The 11,185-nt window shown below is 45.0% G+C and overlaps 1 long non-coding RNA gene across 1 annotated transcript; it reads right to left on the bottom strand.

Moving 5' to 3' along the window:
• Positions 1-3,720: 3,720 nt before the first annotated feature.
• LOC120994174 lies at positions 3,721-4,304 on the bottom strand. Its single transcript, XR_005777346.1, has 3 exons — positions 4,256-4,304; positions 3,929-4,119; positions 3,721-3,806 (listed from the first exon to the last, which is right to left on the bottom strand). It is a non-coding gene; the product is annotated as an uncharacterized LOC120994174 (long non-coding RNA).
• Between the last annotated feature and the right edge of the window lie 6,881 nt (positions 4,305-11,185).

Raw genomic sequence — 11,185 nt, 5'->3', positions numbered from 1 at the left:
ATACAAGTTACAGCGTTAGTCTAGAGTCCCAGCAGGTTTTGGCAATATGTGGCAGGAATTTATATGTATTCTGCATCTGATCATACGCCTATTAGAATCTGGCAGGTATCTATATTCTGCTCTGTCTTTAGTCTGCTTAGTTTGGGTCTGACTAGCCGGTGAGGTAATTATCTTCTCTTTGTCTTAGGATCTTCACTTGCAGGACTGCTCGCAGGGTATGGTGGTTTCTTCCTGGAGATCTATACGTCTTGTGAAGGGCTGCTTTCCTGGTCTACCAGCTGAGGTAAGGGACTCAGGCTGGGAAGGTTGATCTGGGGCCTCAGCCGAGGCTTGGATCCTTGGTTGGGGTCCCTGTTTCTGGGAGCTCCTACTAACACAGCCTACCCCAACAGGGGGGTGGCTCACACTGCCTAGAACTTTCCTTCCTCCTCCTGAAGTAGGATGTGGGAACATTCCACTCCTCCTCAGAAAGGGGGGAGCTAGCCTGGAATGGTCTATTCCAGTCTAGATATATTAACTAACCATGGTCTGCTTACATATTGCTGCCACCTACTGGTGTACATTGAGAATTACAGCAAATATACAATACAGGCCTAGAAAATGCACATTATGAAGAGAGCGATGCAAACTTATACCAGATGACAATATGCATATACCTAACATGTTGTAGCGAAGAGTTTAGTGACATACTTCAGGATGTTACAAAATCGGTTTGGAAAATGTTATTTACTTTGCTTATAAGGTAGGGGGTATGTCCATGTGCTGAAACGTCTTAATTGGCTGTCCTGTACCACCTGATGGATGTGTCATGGGTAAAAGTTCTTCACAATGTAAAAGAATATGGGGGGCGCGAATATCTCCATATATTTGCATGTTTGGCGAATCGCAAGGCAATCTCTAGTCACCATATGTTGCTGCTGGTAAGGCATGGTGCACCCCAATGGGAAATAACTCCAGAGAGTCAATGTTTGCAGTAAACCAGTGTGCTTCTTTACTGGAGGAACTCAGTACAAGTCAACACATGCAAAGCACAGAACTGACTTCTTCGGTCTGAGACATGAGCTAGATGTCTCCCCCCGCTCCTCTCTGTCTCTCTCTCAGAAAGCTGGCTCTCTGGCCAAAGGCTGGTGGCCCAGGGTTTGTGGCTCAGTCGTCAAGCCGGTTCTCTGAAGTCCTGGATCCTGTTTGTGGGGGATTGGGAACTATATATTCACAAATTCACCTTCGGATTTACTTGGTTTTCGGGAGACGCTGTACGGATTTACTCAGCAGGAGTGTAAAAAATCCGTAACACTGAGGATACTGGATTTCTGTGTAACATCAGCTGGTCCATTGCAAGTATGACCTGTCCTGAACTGTTTGCATTTTAATTCTTCAGTAAAGAAACCTGTCCTGCTGTCCCGCGCAGGTGCAGGCGTTGCTCCGCACTCCCTTTGTGTATTGGGTCTAGTACTCTGGGAACTTCGTTTCAGCACTGCCATAGTAAATCCTTCCCTTTTGCTCCCTGTCCAGCTGATGACTAAGGAGCTGATCAGCCTCCCTATTTAGCTGGGCTTTGGATCCAACCTCTTGCCCGAGCTTTGAGGTTTTCTAGTCTCTAGTAACCAGTGAAGGTGTAATCTTTTTTATGACTACCTCTGCACTGTACTTTGACTGTTTACAAACCAGGGCAGACAGAACAGGGATCAAGCTGAGGTTAGGTGGCGTAGCCTATCTAACCTAAACGTTTATTTTTGTCTGCCGGTTTCTGAAAGTTTTTACGCTTTTTATTTAATGCTCTGATTTCAATGCTTCATCATGGGCTATAAAAGGGACAGACTGAGCAGCATCAGCTAAAAACTCGCATGGCTAATTTTAATATGGGAATGGATACTATAACCTCCTCTCTAGGGGTTTTATTTCTCAGATGGTTTTCCAATTTATTCAACTATAAGTACACAGTTCATCATGCCATGTCTTGGCATGGATATCCAAGAAATGGCTTGAATATGTGGGCAGGGAGTCTGGGCCTTACAGCCTGTTTTAGACTGTGGGCAAACAAGACAGATTTGTAGCAGATCTTTTCCATGCAGCTTCTACACTGAACATCAGTAACAAAATACAATTCAACGCATGCAACTGGGGAGTACCACCTAAAAAAGACAACATCTAATGAAAGTGCCTTCAGATTTCCCCCAACTACAGGATAAATAGCAATCCATAGTACAGTACATAGATGGCTCTTGCCCTAATATGCATGTGGGACTTGTTGGATAAAACATAAATAAGCTACAACCACATGATGGTGAATGGTACTGTTTATTGGTGGTAGATGTCCTTTTCTGTCCCTTTGTACCACTAGTGGATGGTGTGATCTCCACTGAGGGCAAAGTCTAACAAGTCGCCATTTTCTTGTCGATGTTAAGATCCATTGGCACGCAGGAAAGGAAAAACCCCCTGTGGAGGAAACCTCTAGGGAACCATGGCCTAAGGACCACCCTTCCCTTTGGGCACAAGAGGCAACTTGTCGACTAGAAGCGCTGGCGGTCAAGTCATTGATTCTTGGAAGAATCTTCATCGACTCCATAGCTTCTTGGCTGCATGCTAGACTGCAGGTCACAGCCCTCAGGTTACTTCTAGTGGCAGCTGGAAATGAAGCTGAGGAACAAGGACTGGTGTGGCACAGTACCGATGAGTAGTCAGGAGAGCAGATAGAGGTCAGAGTTTGGAATCTGAGGCTCATACAAGGACAGCAAGTGTTGGTTGGTTTTTCTGCTGTTTATGATGTCAGCAAGAGGCTCTGCTGGAACATGATGTTTTTCAGCCACTGATCTACTGGGGACATCTGTATACAGAGTGGAGCTCTTTACTTCCAGTTTTTCATCTTCCTCCAGATCCTGCAGATGGTCTCTCTCACAAATCTGCCAAACGTTCTACCAAGAAAAAATTAAAACAGGTTGGAAATGAAATGAAATAGCCTTGCAAAATGGCCACCCCATTCAAGTTTGCTCTGTCCACCCATGAGCAGACTATAAGCCAGTGAATGGAATCCACACTGCACAGATTCACAGGGAATCTCCAATAATCCCCATCCGTATTCCCCTCTCAGCTACAATGACTCACCTGCGTGGTCGTATGAAAGGTTCTTTAATTGGCTTTACGACCTGCCAGTTCTCATTGGCAAATGTGAATCCACAGAACAGTTGTTGATCTCTTTCAGCCATTGGTGACTTATTGGCTTCGGTGGAGGACAGAATGTCATCGATTTTTGTCAATGTCATCACTGGTGGCTATGGAGAGAACATACCAAAAGCGGTGTTGATAAAGAAGGAACACAATGGAACTGTACTACTAGCCACATCTTCTCTGGATCATTTACTTACTGGTCCTAGTTGGAATGGTGGACGAGCTCCTGCTCCCTCTATATCTGTCCAGTTGATTTCCATGAAAAACGGATGTTCCCTGATGTTATCTACCGCTAACTGGCGACTCTCTGGTGACTTGTTTAAGAGCTGGAAAAATGTAGAATAAAGACATTCATTCCATCACACGTTGCAATGCTATCCTTGATTTTCAATGTCCTCATTTTCATAATATTTAGCTGCTGTATTACTGCTATGTGTCTTTCTACTCACCCCCACTATAAGGTCTCTAGCTTGGGGGTTGAGGCCTTTTGGGTAGGTGGGAACATCATTGATCAGTGACTTTTCGATTGTTTCAGGCAGTATACCGGCATTGAATGGATATTTGCCAGTAGCCATCTCATATATCATCACACCAGCTGAGAACCAGTCCACTGCCGTGTTGTAGGGCTTCCGTAGAAGAATCTGTGAAAACATCCAGCAGACAATAAGAGTTAGAACATTGTTCAGGCCAGCAGAAGTCATGCAGCTGTCCAGCCCTGTAGAAAGAAACAGCTTAGTAGCATGTGCAGTCGATGATTCCTCACCTCAGGAGCCATGTATCTAAGAGTTCCGGCATATTCTGAGATCTTCTTATCCCCAAAGATGTTCATCACGGCAAGACCAAAATCGGCGATCTTCAAGTGACCGGCGCTGTTCATTAAGATATTGGCTGGTTTTATGTCCCTGTGTATGATGCCTCTGGTGTGGAGAAACTGCAGCCCACAGATGATCTCAGCTGACATAAATCTGATGGCAAAAAGAAAGAATATCAACATTTCACCCATTAAACTACCAGACTAATAATGACACAAAGCTGCATGTTCCTGACAGCAATCGTCAGTTTTATCTAATATATCCATGTTCTGTCTTACCTGGTGACTGGAACGGTGAATAGGGCGTTGGCTCTCATGAGGCCACTTAGATCTCCTCCGCTAAGAAACTCCATGATGAAGAAGGCATAGTCCTATGATAAAAGACAGAAAATATGATCCAGGTTTCTAAAATATTATAGTAAAGGTCCTGCAGCCTCCTCAGTTGGGATCGGTATAGCTAACCCACTGATCAAGCCTCGATAATGGATCAGACTCTTACCTTGGTCTGGAAGGTGGCATAAGCATGGGTAAACAATGGACTCTTCCCAGTCACCTCCAGGACCTGTCGCTCAATCAGGACAGTGTCTTTAAAGTCCTGAAGCAGGACCCTCTTCTTCACCAGCTTCACTGCCAGTTGTTGTTGGCAGGCGGGATGTGTGGCCAGCATGACCTGTAGGAGACAGAGCATTAGAACTGGAAGAAAGGCCTGTCTTGCCATGAGACCTGATGAGAAGACATGAAGCGTTGACATCCCTAGAGTGATATTACTGCGACACACATGACACACATGAGGAAGAAGTCCCAAGAATTCCTAATACTCACTTTACCATAACCACCCTCTCCAAGGATTTTATGGAAGGTGAAGCTTTCCAGTCCAGTCACAAGGATGGGGGCGTCTGATGGGATTGTCCCTGGTGGAGACAGGAGAGATACTGTAAGATTTAATATTTCTATATTTTTGCCATTACAATACAATGTAACTACATTAGGGGGTAGCAAAGAAAGGAATTCATAATCTTGGTCATAATTAGGGTTCTCCAAAAGTGGAGAATTCCATGAATTCGTACATTAGGGGGTATTGGCTCTAGGAAACTTAGATCTGCACTCACCTGACAGCTGTTCCATGTCAGTATTGTAGGACATGCTGGGTCTGTCATCAGCTTTTTCCCCCATCTCTTCTCCCCTCTTCCTCTTTCTCTGGATACTCTCCTGTATAGGGCTTCCAGGTCTTTTTGAAGCCTTGATCATTTTTTCTTTGCCGCCATCATTTGCCCTCTCCGGTGTTACTATTCTCCTCCTCTTATTTGGCGGCTGAACTCTCCTCTTTCTCTTCCTCTTCCTTTTCTTTGGAAGATTCCTGGAAGTCTCCATATTCAGCCCCTAGATGTTATGTTAGGCTGAGGAAGGTCCTGTCTGCCTTCAGCATGTTCCGGGGTGACACTTGGAACGGTTTGGCTAACAGTCCTTCTTTTCTGGTCTTGTATTTAAAAAATTTGCCAAGCACTAGCAAAAGTCGCCTTCACCAGTCAAACGATGAAGAAATATGGCTGCCGTTCAGGTTGCAGAGTTCTAAACCTAACTGTTGCATGATGTCACAAAGGGTCCTGTGACATCAACATATTCTAAAGGTCACATGACGTGACAGAGGGACCTGTGGCATCATCAGCCAGGCTGACAGGCCTGCAATTATCAGCAGCTACAAAGTTCCATGCTTTTCTGCTATTTACCTATTCTCTCTATCATTTTAATCCCATTGGAAACAATATATCACCAAAGTAAAAACTTTCCTTACTACAGTTACCTTAACAATGCAACACAAGACAATTCAAGTGCAGTCACGCTTCTTGTCAGGGGCAATGACACATTGTATCCTTTAGAATGCCTCGTAGTCATCCATTAGTTCTTATGTCGTTTACGCAAACTGCGATATTGATGGCCTATCCGACTTCTATGCAAAAGTGCAGGGCACTCCAGCTGGACCACCGGGTGGCTTTATTTACCCAGGAACAGCACCATACATACGGTTGTGGCTGTGTGTGGTACTGCAGATCAGTCCCATGCACTTGAAAGAGATTGAGCTCTGTGAGCTACAGTATGTTACGCAACCAAAACCGAATTGAAGGTGCTGTTCCTGGGTAAACAATGAAGGGGACACAGGGTCCCTTCTTTCAGTTGATTGGATCGGACAGATCGAATTTGAAATCTGCTGCATGTCAGTTTATGCTGCAGTTTTCCCCAGCGGATTTCACCCTTTGAAATGGAGAGGGAAAAGTCCTCTGGCTTTTCCATGGAAAAAGCGCACATCGTACACGTAGTTTTTGTTGCTCGTTTTGTTGCATTTTTTTAGGCAGAACTGCCTGCTCCAATTTCTGGCAGGTGTGGATGTGAACGTACAATAAAAGCAAAGTGGATGAGATTTAATCAAATCCACACGCTGCAAAAAAGATTTCCACCCAGAAGAGAACATAAGGTTCTCTGCAGATTTCATCCATACAGGATGATATCCGTGGTAAATACGTAGCAAAAGCTATCTGAAATCCATGAGACCCTGCCTCTGCAGTGTCCCACTCACGTGACCGTGGGCACCGCAAACATGCTTTTATCATGTATTAATGTCATGTGATATGCCTGTATTTTTTATTTTATCTCCTGTCCTATTCTCCATGTCACAATGTGATTCTATATGCAAATATCCTTTACACAGGCCTAGTCAGGGTGCACTACACTTGTTTCTCCACAAGATGGAGCAGTGTCAGTGTGTATATATAGCTTAGCTCAGACCTAAGTTAGGCAGTTAAGTTGTTAGCTGGTTGAGGTCAATCCAAAGCAGTTCAGATGAGCTCAGGTCAATCCAAGTGAGAGTTCAGTTGAAAGCAGTTCTCTAATGAGCCTACAAGAAAGAAACTGCAATGTAGCTGAATATCTGGAGGGAGGCATATTCCTAGCCTCGCTACTCTGTCCCTGTCGGCTCCACAGCCCAGGGCTAAGGCCTGCAATCATTCTACCTAGAGGTGAGCAATCCACTACTATAGATCGCTCTTCCAGGGTGACCAATGTCTAAACTGCATGCAGCCAAGTATTTAAGGAATTATCACGTTTATGCAAGACAAAGGATTAGCAAGATAGTCGTTACCTGAGGACTTATTAGGCACCTTTGTAGTAGGTGTAGGAGACAGCATGAAGCATCCACACCTCCAGTTCAATTCCTGAGGACAGTTAGGCCAACTGTCAGAACAACATTGGAATAGAAGTTTCAGGATTCAGAAAAGCACCTTTAAACAAGGATTAGGATCAGGCCGGAGTTTTGACCAGTGTAAGACTTTCATTATTACAAGCCTAGTCTGAGCAGTAGCTTTCTTATGTATTACAAGAGCCTGTACTTCATTGAGGATTTGCATTTCACTTTCCCCATATGTATGGGAGATTGTGCTTAATGCCGGATTATATCAAGAGACTGTTTTAATGCATTGGATGTGTTGTTACTAGAAGTCATCTTCAGTAAAGTTCCACTTTGAGTTTCATTCTGTTTGCCTCAGACTCAATTTCCTCTATTAACACTACAGTAAATGGTTGTACCTCCATACAAAACAAGGGACCTTGCCACTGGCACATTAATACAGACCACCAAGGGCACCTCAAACCACCATCTGGCCTGTGTCCCTTACACCAGAGTGTGCCCCAGAGAATCCTTGTGCCGTTCTCCTTTTCACTTTTATGCGAGCCTGCCCAGGGACGACCTAACCGTGTCACAACCAGACAGCTGAGAAGCTCTGACAGGAGCCGTCCAGATCCTCCTCCTTGAGTTTCTTTGTTTTGGTTTCTGTTCCTCACCTCGTTAGTCTATCTCAGCTGTCATGCAGTCGGACTGATTACTTCCCTTTAAATTCCTACCCATAAGGCAGTAGTGTGCGGCTGATACAACTTCCTGGAGTGTGTGTGCATGCTGTCCCAGTTCCCAGTTCCCTGTCCACAGTCGTCTGCAAGATAAGTTCTGTTTATGTATTTATGATTTTTGGTTTTCTGGATCCAGGTGACCCTGACTCCCTCCGTGTCTGTGTAGGGAGCCGGTGGTCGTGTTCCCTCACTATTGTAGGGCCTTCAGGTCTAAGATAGTCGAGGTACGTGGATATGCGCCCATCCACCTTTGGGGTGGTCGCATAGGCTGAGCAATAAGGGAGAGCGGCAGGTCGATTGCAGGGGTCTCCCTTTTGTTCCTTAGTTGTGGGTCCAGTGAGTCATTGTTTGTATTGTATTATCTTGTTTCCTGTACACCATCCGTGACAAACCGTGAGTAACCAGAACTGTATTTTCCTCGGCCCACCTATTGCTCACGCCGTGACCTTACACATAATTCCCCTGCAAGGTCTGGCATACCGCACCTCTCTACATATAGATTTGTTCTGGTGTTTTTTACTGTAAAAAGCCATAGAAACAACTTGTGTTTTCTTTTTCTTTTCTAGGCAGTATGCTGTTGCCGGGTTTTGGAGTGGGCCCAATGCTACGCTGGGTCCTCCAAACACTGCCGAGGTGTCACCATTAGTGATGGACGAACATCTTCCGGGACGGTTCGCGAACGCGATCAAATGATCGCGAACCGCAAGTTCGCGGCGGGTCCCATTCATTTTAATGGCAGGCGAACCTGAAAAACCTTCAGCTCATATTTGCAGCCAAGAAATAATTACTAGAAGTGCACAAATAGTCCCACAACATGGACAGTGACATACCAGATGTATTATTCGAATTTGCAATCTCTATTCATTATTTTTTCAATGCAAAATATCGGCAATATAATGTTCGCGTGCGCAAATGCACTATATATATTTTTTGGGGGACGACTGGTATATCACACCAGTAGAAATTATTTGTTCCAATAGCGCTTGTCCCTCTATATACCTGCAGTATCGCAGCAGAACCGCACACAACTGCCGCACAATACAAATGCACTATAATATATTTTCTAACATAGAAAGTATATTATAACATTCTACAAGGAAGGCAATCCATTAGAATATACATAAAGATAAAACGTAACCTTTAATAATGTTACTATGAGGGTCCATTCACACGTCCGTAAGTGTTTTGCGGATCCGCAAAACATGGACAACGGCAATGTGCATTCTGTAATTTGCGGACCGCACAACGCCGGCACTATAATAGAAAATGCCTAATCTTGTCTGCAATTGCAGACAAGAATAGGACATGTTCTTTTTTTTTCGGAAACGGAAGCACGGATGCCGAAGTGCGGATCCGCAAATGCGGATGCGGACAGCACATTCCGGCCCCATTAAAAATGAATTGGTCTGCACCCGTTCTGCAAAATTGCGGAACGGATGCGGACCCATTTTGCGGACGTGTGAATGGAAAAGATATCCCTCAAAATGAAAATAAATTAAATTATTAAAGTTAAGCAAAAAGCATAGATGTGGTAGGTAATAAGTGCTCGGCGACACTAAATCAGGTGCTCGGCGGCACCAAATCAGAAACCATATGTCCTACCACAATCCGGGGGGTTCCAGTGCACATCCATGAATCCCGGAGGGAAAGCAAAAACCATCTATCCCTGGGCTAGATGATGATGTGGTATTGAAGGACAGGGTGGGCAGAGAACTGTCCCTGATATTGCCCTACAGGGGGTGCTATTCTGGCCTTGATAGACTAACCACAGACCACCCGCCCTGATAAGAGTGACCCCGTCCGGAACCTTACCCTATATAAAAATGGTCCTAGTAAGCCCCTAGGCCCCTGACTTCCAGGTGATTACTATATAGATCTATGTGTTTATGACTCATTATAAAAGTATATTATAAGTATATCGCACCCCTCTGTGTATCACACCTATCGATAGCACACCTATACCAGTCCTTAAAAGTACTTTGTGGCCCTATTAGCTAGCGTTTGGTGTCCCTAACAGCCTGTCCCTGCTCCACACAGCAACCTCTCCCTACACTGGCAAAACACTGAATGTAAAATGGCGGCCAGATCAGGTTTACTTATAAGGTAGGGGGTATGTCCATGTGCTGAAACGTCTCAATTGGCTGTCCTGTACCTGCTGATGGATGTGTCATGGGTCAAAGTTCTTCACAATGTAAAAGAATATGGGGGGCGCGAATATATCTCCATATATTTTCATGTTTGGCGAATCGCGAACAAGCAAACTTTGCCGCGAAACGACCGCCCATGCGAACCGCAAGGCAATCTCTAGTCACCATATGTTGCTGCTGGTAAGGCATGGTGCACCCCAATGGGAAATAACTCCAGAGAGTCAATGTTTGCAGTAAACCAGTGTGCTTCTTTACTGGAGGAACTCAGTACAAGTCAACACAGGCAAAGCACAGAACTGACTTCTTCAGTCTCAGACTTGAGCTAGCTGTCTCTCTCCCCCCCCCCCTCTCTCTCTCTCTCAGAAAGCTGGCTCTCTGGCCAAAGTCTGGTGGCCCAGGGTTTGTGGCTCAGTCGTCCAGCCGGTTCTCTGGTCATAGGGCTGGTGACCCAGGATCTGTGGCAGAGTATCCCCGTCTCGGTGTCTTCTTTTGGTCACTCATATTCGGTCTGGCAGAGTCTCTCCTATTAAGCACTGGTCCCCATCTGCAGACAACTTGGGGTTCTGATCAGGACAGTATTTCTAATTAGGCCCTCAAGGACACGTGCCTAGGGTGGGGCCATCAGGATAGGCATTGTGAGAGAGTTAAACTTTTTTCTTTTCATTTTTTATAATAAATCCCAACTCCCTCTCAGGGAACCAGCTGTAGTGTGTCCCCTTGTCATACCCTATACAAAGCCCCCTACCCTGTTTTGTGCCCTCTAATCTGTACTGTGCTTTCAATACCCTGTAATATGCCCCACTATTATACCCTGCACTGAGCCACCTTATAGGTGGTACTGTGCTTCCCAACATGTACTATGCCCTCTTATACCCTGCATTTTGCCCCTTATCATACCCTGCACAGCACCCCAGTCATACCCTGTACTTTGCCCCTTTATTATACAATGTACTCTGCACCCTAATCATATTCTGTACTGTGCCACCTTAAACCCTAAACTGTGTCTCCTTATACCCTGTTATCCAGTCATTGTATGGCGGTGTTATGCATTCATTGAATGGCAGTGTTATCCAGTCACAGTATGGTGGTATCATTCAGTCATGGTATGGAGATTTTGTCCAGTCATAGTATGGGGCTATGAGGATACAATGTTTGTTATCCACTCATG

The sequence above is a fragment of the Bufo bufo genome, chromosome 3, assembly GCF_905171765.1.
Source record: "Bufo bufo chromosome 3, aBufBuf1.1, whole genome shotgun sequence".
Taxonomy (NCBI): Eukaryota; Metazoa; Chordata; class Amphibia; order Anura; family Bufonidae; genus Bufo; species Bufo bufo.
This window is presented reverse-complemented; position numbering and strand designations above follow the sequence as displayed.